Here is a 9097-nt window from a genome sequence, read left to right as displayed (position 1 = left end):
TTTTAACCTAGGATTTCCCAAACACAAATATAATGGCGCACATTGAGGTCAGCTATAAAAATGTTGCCATGTAACCCAATTTTAGGTCAACCACTTATGTCAATGATACCATTCTGATGTTCATGTGAAACCTATGGACAATTTTAATATATCATTCTCCGTACCTACCCATAGTGCCCACTATATGCTAATCTATGATGTAATGTTAATTCCTGTACGTATCTCAATAGCCACATAAAATTACTAATATATACTAAACTAAAATATTAAAGTATATATTATTCCGACTCTATGATATTGAAATAAAGTGTAATAGAAAAGTGCAATAAGAAACAGGCTTTGTAAAATTTTACAAATAATGTATTTCCCTAGAATAAAATGAAAACATGAAAAAGGAACTTGCTTTCTAACGAATTAAATCCCAAATATTCCTAGAATTACAGACACAAGTATAAATACTTAAAATTCTATATAAACTTTAGCAGAAATCCAATTAAAGCAATGATGAAGTGTTGATGTACCTGTGTTGGTCCGTGTAGTGGTGATATGTCACCAATCTTTTGTTGGATCATAATAATAAAATCCAAGAATATATCCTTATTCAAAATTTCACTAGAAAGTCAAGTCTCAATTTCTAAGAATGTTAGTTTTGAGGAACACTTTGTACTTCCAGTTAATAACTCATTTGAATAAATAAAACTCCAGCCCAACTGAACTATTGGACACAATATAAATACAATTGATTCCAATCAGATCTTAAAGCACGCTTAAATCATTTCCAGAAAAATAAGATTATATAGTCCTCTACTTGATCTCAGGTCACAATTAGCCGTTTCTAAAAGAACATATTACCTACTGGAACAAACATTCCAGAAGGTTGCAAACGTTTGTCAGATAGGATAGTTATACTAAAGAATATGGTAAACACAATGTCCGTGAGTCAGGCAAAGATAATAATCCTAATAGTGAACACATACACACATAAAATATTTGATATGTACTTAGGGGACGTCCATTAATTATGTCAACAATTTGTAGGCAATTCCCCTCCCCCCTTGTCAACAATTGTCAAACTTTCAATGTCCCCCTAATAAAATTTTACCCCACCCCCCCACAAACTAACGATATTTTATACGGCTGGCTTTTATACTAAAAATAGAATTATGGAAATTAAAAGGTCTACAAATAAATTTTAATACATTTTTTTACTTGTTTAACAGATTTCAAATTGACTATAACACTTTGAATTCATGAAAAAATCGAGAGTTTGTATTCTAGCTTCTATCATCTTCCCATGGGGAAGCCAAATGTTCCTCAATTGTTATAATGGGCATAGTGGCTGATTCATTAATTTCTTGTGGAACCGATACACTCGACAAGTCAACATCATCTTCATCTAACCATTCTGCGCTTAACATCTCTCCATGAGCAATAATTGCATCAGCTCTCTCTGTCTTTTGGCAGCCATTCGTATTGGCCGAATTCTTTGCGGTTCAGGAGCATGTGGTAATTGCCTAGGTCCAAGATCGCGTTGTCGGTGCTGTTGAACATGCTTCTTCAACATGACTTGTGAAGCAACATAGAGGTGACAGATTTTGCAGATCCGTTCAAGCAACGACAACTGAATGGAAGGACAATATAGATCATATGGAAGAATTTTGAATGCCTTTGCCGATCGAGGTAGCATGTTATCAACTTTCAAAGACTGATTGAAGAAAAGAGATGGAAATCTGTGCAAGTCGCTCTCAGATGCATCTGGTGCTTTAAGGCCTGTCTACAGTCTACATTGAATAAAAACAAAATATGATGATGCAAGACTATGACTTCCTTGGCAAAAGTTCAACCGGTTTAGGATTAAACTGGTGAGCTGTTGACGGGCGAGCGAGTGTTTGCCATGCCAAACACCGACTAATTTCCTATTTTTTGATTTATTAAATTTAGTGTAAAAAATAACATTGTTGACGTCAATTTATCTTGAACTCCCCCCTCCCCCATGTCAACAATTGTCAAACTTCTTCAAACCCCCTCCCCCCATTTTGTTGACATAATTAATCGACGACCCCTTAGTTGTTTACAGAACAAAAAAGCAATGACTCAGGTCAAGTAGTAAATGGACTTGATTTTGAACGACGTCCATCCTTATCTCCAGGTAGAAGAGGGACAGTATTCAGTTAATTTGTACGAAAACCTACGCAAACAACTCATTTTGACAGATATTTACGTGGAAAGTGTTTAAATGAGATCTTCAATTTAAAAAATAATAAATTAAACGACTGAGGCGTAACAAAAATAAAAACGTTAAATCTAAAGACACAGACGTACACATCATTTTACATAAGCAAATTTGCGACATGGACCTGTCGTGGAGCATAGCGCGAGGAGTAAGTTAAATAGTTAAATAATTATTTATATTATTGTATTCTTACGATTTGGAGGAATTCTCGTTGTTTCCTTCAAATGTATAATGTTCGTAACTAAAGGAAGATGTACATGCATATCAGTTACAATGTATAGACACGTTCTGTTGTGTACAGGTTCTCTTGTTGAATAAAATAATGAAATATGTATCTAGAACAGTCCTAATATTGTCATAGAAAAACACATCCGTTCATGTTACGTCACCTAGCTCATTACAATGAACTTGTGCGGTAGCTTGAAGTTACTTTTCCTTCGTTGTCAAAGATGGAAAAGTTAAACATTCACATAGTGTTATAGATTGGTACAGCGTCCACAAGGGATGAGAGGATCCTTCTATTGTTTTTGATAGGTATGATATTCATCCAGGTTTGCTAGAAAGAACTGCATCCATTGGGCAAATTTTCGTTTTAATCAACAAGTTTGTACTTTTTTAATACATTTCAGAAGCATAATTATGTTCGGTAAGGCGAAGGGTATACCCTTTTATTTTTAGGAAAGGTACGAGTATGGTCATGTTTATGAAATTACTAACTTTCACGAAATATCTTGCGAATATATGATTGGGAAATTATTTCATAATACACATAGTAATTGGATGAATGCTACTCCAAATAACATAAAATTACATTATTATTATTATTATTATTATTATTATTATTTTCTCACGTCTTCTGTGTCTTTGTTTCCTCTCTTATCTCCATTTCGTTGTTTAATACATGCATTGTTTCCTATCTTACCTACATTTCATTGTTTGATAAATGCATTATTATATATCATATTTCATGTATAACGTTCGTATTATACTAATATGAAATTAAATTGAAATATTTACTTATATGTTTGTGAAACCTTTTGTGCCTTCTCCCAAAAGAATTTGAATTTAATTTCACGCTAGTTCTCGACTAAACGTATATTGCTGCATGGTAAAAATGATCAAGCTCACAAATTAACATGTGTTTAATACTATGTCTTGCTTAATGCATTCATGCGCTGTGAATGTGTATGCTGTTGTTCTTGTTGTTGTAGCGTTTAACGCCATTTTCAGCACAGGATGAGCATACATGGCGGCTAGTATAAATGGTGGAGGAAAAACCCATGAAAACCCCGGAAAAAAACCAGCGACCCACGAGAAGCTACTGGCAAGCTTTCTCACATACCCACATTGGCCAAAACCGAGACTCAAACCCACGCAGACAGAGGTGAGATGGCAATGATCCGTAACGGTGAGCGCTTTAGACCATTCAGGCACTCGGGGCTTGTATGTATACAGTGATGCATTAAACTTTGATTATATCAGATCGATTAGGTATCATTATTGTTTTGTTCTGAACACATGTATCAGATAAAGACTGCACATTCTAAATTTGATAAATGGAATCCAGGTTTTGTCCGCCTATTTTCAACTTAGAATACAACTAAGGTAATGTGTACAATTTATAAACGTTTCGTCAATCGTTTAGTGTCACTCAATTCAAACTAAAGCTGAGGCTTAAAATCTATCTTTATCTTTAAATATTTAAAGCCACATGCAATATGTCAACATGAATAAAATCATACAACTGGAGATCCTTCACCAGAATTAGAATAGACTCGTGTTCTGTTACATCATCTAGTACAAGCATATAATACAAACATATAATATCCATTTAACCAGGCAAAAGAACCATGGGTCAAAACCCTTTTCGGTACACCTTCAGGTGTAGAAAAGAGAAAAATGCATTACATTAAAGATATACAATTTAGAAGGAAAACAAATGAATCCCTGAAATTGACATGGGTATAAAATAAGCCATCTTGTAAGTTTTGACGGTTGAGCAAGTGGTTCACGAAAAGAAGAAAAAGATACAGGATTAAGTATGTCTGATATATGTAGAAAATCATATTACAGACTGGAAATTGGTTTCTAAAAAGAATGAAAGTTTACATCTGTCTAAACCAAGACATGACGAACTTATGTAGCCCTTTCTCTTACAAAAGGGGATTATTATCAACCTGTCATAAGAATCATGTTCTAATCCACTTGAACGTATTAAAAAACAAACTACTATAATATCTCTTCTTAGGCCAGTTTCATTTTCTGATCCTTGCATGTTCATGGATATGGAGGGAGTGTGGATATTTTAAAATGAATGGATACGTCTCTTGATACATTATTGAAGGTTGTTAATCTTTTCAGCATACATATCAATACTCTTATTGAGAAAGAAAACCGGCATACGTACAGTTAAAATGAAAGATTAACAGATCATTGCACGCGAAATATATCTCAGTCAAAATGTTTAAATGTTCTTGAGAAGTATGGTTTTGAGTCCGTAAAAAAAAATAAAGTTTTCATAAATGTCATTTTAATGAAACAAGGCTTTGATAAATTTGATGCAAAATTTACGAACAAAACGCCTGTAGAGTGTTCCTTCTTAATTCAGGTGCATGTGTTCTTCTATCATTAGCACACTAAAATCTTAAAAGACAATGAATATCCTTTGAACCATCTTCATTGACAGACTATTTTGTCCGTTTCGACAGATGAGCCTGCATGTTTATTAGTACATATATGAATGGACATACAATTATGTCAATTTGTATGCCAAATGTCCATATCAAGTATTATACAGTATTAACAGACGGAGAAGGGAAAACGTCTGAAAATACAGAACATTTAGTATAAAAAAATATGTATGCATTATTTCAATAATAGAACATTGTTACGTCGTTATGTTTTGTTTTGTTTAAGACTTGTTACAGTCATTAGTTTATTTTTGATCTCGACTACTATTTGAAATTTAAATAGTTGGTTAACTAACTTTCCTTGATGTTTCATCGCTTTTTTTCCTTCACATCTTTACTAGACTTTGTCCAGGAATGCTCACACACCGTCCCCAATATCTCGATATTAGTATGATCCTGATGTACAACAAGAATTACAATGGGGAACGATATATGGGGACGGGCGCTATCGATGCAGCATGTTATGTCGTACACTTAATTTACTTCATTAAAGATGCACATAATATAACAAGTGATGATTTGGGCAACGTTACAAAAACGGGTGAATAATTAACCAGAGTACTTCTAGTGCCGAGAGTGCTTGCTGTCACATACTTTATTAAAAACGATCTAAATCATGACCTGAATATTGAACGTAATAAATACTGAGATATCAATTCAATAATAACAATTTTGTAATACCACACCTTTGTGAGAACGTACGCCCGATTACACAACGGGATTGGCAGCAGTGAGTAGCTTTCGGAAATTGTCGTTTTGACACACCCAGTTTGCATCATTCGAATTACAACTATAGTCCTCTATATAAAAGCGCGCTCCGCCCCATCATGTTTAGAAAACAGTAGACGAATAGAATTGCTTGACTAAACTCGTAGTATCAGCAGAAAGTGATATCGAGAAATCAAGTGTCAACTCTTCACTGTTTAAAGCTATCGTTAAATATTACGAGAAGATAAACTTTAAAGATTCATTTTACAAAGGGGCAAAATATGAAGAACTTTAATCTGATCAAAACAATTATTTGGACAATTATTTTGTTGGTCATCTTATCCGATGAAAATGTGCTGCCAATGGCTAGAGTATTGTTATGCGACAGAAATGTACGATGCTTAAATGGAGGACGGCTACTAGTTCCTGATTCTCCTTTCGGTTACTGCCGGTGCGTTTGTCCCCCAGAATTTGTAGGTCCAAGGTGCCAGTTCTCTCGGACAAGAAGGCTTAAACGTTTGGTCAGCATAAAAAATAATATGGAAAATGTTATCAAAATCCTTAAGGAAAGATGATGGTAACGAAAATTGATGAAGTCAATGGCTTGGAAAATAGGTAAGCCCGACTATCATTACTTTATAAACTATGTACCTTTTGAAATGGTGTCATTCGCAAAAAATGATACACAAAATTATATTTGAAACAAATTTAACAGGAATATATTCTTAAGAAATCTAGATACGTATCTTCTTAATTATTACAATAAATATAACTTTGTATTGATAAATAATGTGTTAGAATGTGTGACATTAGAAATGAAACATTTTAAAGAAAATAAAAAAAAATGATATATTAATCGAAAAAATTTGGCTTGTGTCATAGACAGAGTGTGTTTTACATTACAAACATCGAGCGTCTTTTCAGTGCATCAAACTGATCATTAGTTGATTATTCATTATTATCGTTGGCAGGGTATACAATTTATAAGATAGGTGAATTCGTCCTGGAATAGCACATGACTATTCGTGTCATATAAAATTTACTCAGTTGGGCGATTAGAGTTAAATCTGTGATTATTATTAATATATTTCTCATCAGAGGAAATTGTGTGTTTAGCTGTTGTCCTGCTGCAACACAGTGGGATTATTCATATTATATACAAATTTGTTATTGTATATTCTCAACTTTCATCCATTTATTTTCACTTAGAAGACTTCGATGCATTTACGTACTCTAGGAAGACTTTCCAGATCGGCAAGCCATGCTGTCTTCTAACTGTGGGATAAACCAACATTATTTGAAGAAAGCAACATAACTTTTGGAAAGGTACTGACTTTGTTTAAGGAAATGACCCCACATGGATTCAAAACAACCAAAAATAATGTCTCAAGAGAGAAACAGATATGTGGAGAACATTTTTAGGGATCACGAGTGCAATTAGAGAAACCTGCGACAAAGATCTATCGAGACTTCATATCAGTAAACTGTTATTATATTTCCACATTCAAGTCACTACGAATTTTGCCTATTTATGTACTTTATACTTACCACAACATATTTCTATTCACACATAGGAACACTGTATATCCACTATAATTCCTTAATGTAACATTCTAAGAACACGAACACGTCTTGACCTTTTAATATTGTTTACTAACACTTTGACTTGACAGTCCCATTCTACAATTTATAATTGTTTTACTTGGTTAAATCCTCGTTGGGAATAAACATTTAAAATTAATGCACAATAATTCGAGGGAACAATGTCTCCGAACAACGTGGATTGATATTCACGTATGTCATGGGAATTCATGGCATTTATTCATTTTGCCATTTTAAATTGTTTCTTATTTTTATAATCGATCGTTAGCAATGAATGTTCGCTTGAATGTTCAAATTAATTGTGTTCATGCATAGAAAAGACTTAATGATTGAGATATTAGCAAATTATTCACCGAATAGGCTTTTTCAAGACTCGCTCTATCTCTTTCTTTTTCTATTTCTGTCAATTTATATGTAAGTCTTTTTCTTACCCACACACGCGCGCACACACACTCTGAAGGTAAATCTTATGAATAAAGTTCTAATTTCAGTGATCATTAAGGTGATTATTGGTTTGGACTCATGCAGCTGTGATAACTAACTTTAGGGATTTATAGTCTGTAGCTATATTCATTGCTTGGATTCATTTTATATAAAATATATATTGTTCTTATTCATATTTGCTGTCCACGTAACGTTTAGTTATAGATTTTATGCAACAGATGCATCGTTTCTGTGATATTATGATGTTACTTTCGCTGTGTTATAATCATTCAATATATTCAATGAAAACTATTTAATCTGAATGATGTCATTGCTTTCCATCATGTAACCTTTATTTTCATTTATTTATTAGACCATTTACACAAGTTAGCAATAGTTTCCGTTCTCGGACAAACTCTGATATTTTGCACACGGATCACATTAATGTATTAAATAGCATGTTTTATTTTTTACGTATATCTACATCAAAAGTATTTGCATGGTTTGAATAATGTCCATCTTGATATATCGTTGAAGCCAATAAAGATGCAAGTCTCAAGTAATATTGACTCGGTTTTAGTTGTTAATGGGAATTCTTTAGTTTATAAATGATTAGAAATCGTTTCTGAGAGCGCCTAATTACCAAATCCCCCCCCAAAAAAGAAACACACATAGTCAGTCTGTATGTGATTTTATCCGTCTGGCGTAGTAGGAGTGCAGGTCTGTGGAACATTTATTTATAACTTTATGGATTTTTTTTGTCGTTGTAATTGAAAGTCTAGTATTTGTCCATCCATCCTCTTGTCCTCTGTTTATTTGCATATTGCACTGAAGGTACCTAGTCACACATGTTTTTTATCCTGAGTTATCATTTTTATGATCAAATAAATACATAGTTTGCTAAACACTGCACTCATACACATTGTCATAGTTCTCAAAGCTGAAAGAATACTCGAAAACGTCGCATTATCGCATCAAAAGCAGAAAATGTTTTTGCGTGAGGTTGGAAGGGATCGTGTATTTATGTGGGATCAATTGTTAGCCTCGATTGAAACGTTTATATATTTTCTCTACAGAACTGAACCTATATAATGCCCACTATCATTGACTCAGACATCGCAGTATTGTGGGACATAGCAAACATGTTTATACAGGGAAAGGATACGTTCATTCTTTGTTTAAAGTTTGCAAAATCAATAATTTATTTCCATCTCTTATGTCTGCCGTTGAAACTTCCCATTAAAATGTAAAATAATCAGCAAGATATATCTTTCAGTCAAGGATATGAAGGATGTGCTCACTTGACCTCCAGAAGTCATCTAGAATTTCCACATTTAATGACACATGGCTGCAAAATAGAATTATTCCAAAAGTTATACAAATACTTGTAAAATAAGCTGCGTCTTAATTCCGGTATAACTCTATTTTTTTTTTACAAACA

The 9097-nt window shown here is 33.5% G+C and overlaps 1 long non-coding RNA gene across 1 annotated transcript; it reads left to right on the top strand.

Annotated features, from left to right (window-relative positions):
• The first annotated feature begins 5758 nt into the window (after positions 1–5758).
• LOC149782534 (uncharacterized) lies at positions 5759–8225 on the top strand. The gene is made up of 2 exons (XR_016414378.1): positions 5759–6246; positions 6841–8225. It is a non-coding gene; the product is annotated as an uncharacterized LOC149782534 (long non-coding RNA).
• Positions 8226–9097: the final 872 nt, after the last annotated feature.

Source organism: Sinohyriopsis cumingii, chromosome 15 (assembly GCF_028554795.1).
Source record: "Sinohyriopsis cumingii isolate HCF-2022 chromosome 15, ASM2855479v2, whole genome shotgun sequence".
Classification (NCBI taxonomy): Eukaryota; Metazoa; Mollusca; class Bivalvia; order Unionida; family Unionidae; genus Sinohyriopsis; species Sinohyriopsis cumingii.
The sequence above is the reverse complement of the archived record's forward strand: the minus strand, read 5'-3'. Positions and strand labels throughout refer to the sequence as shown.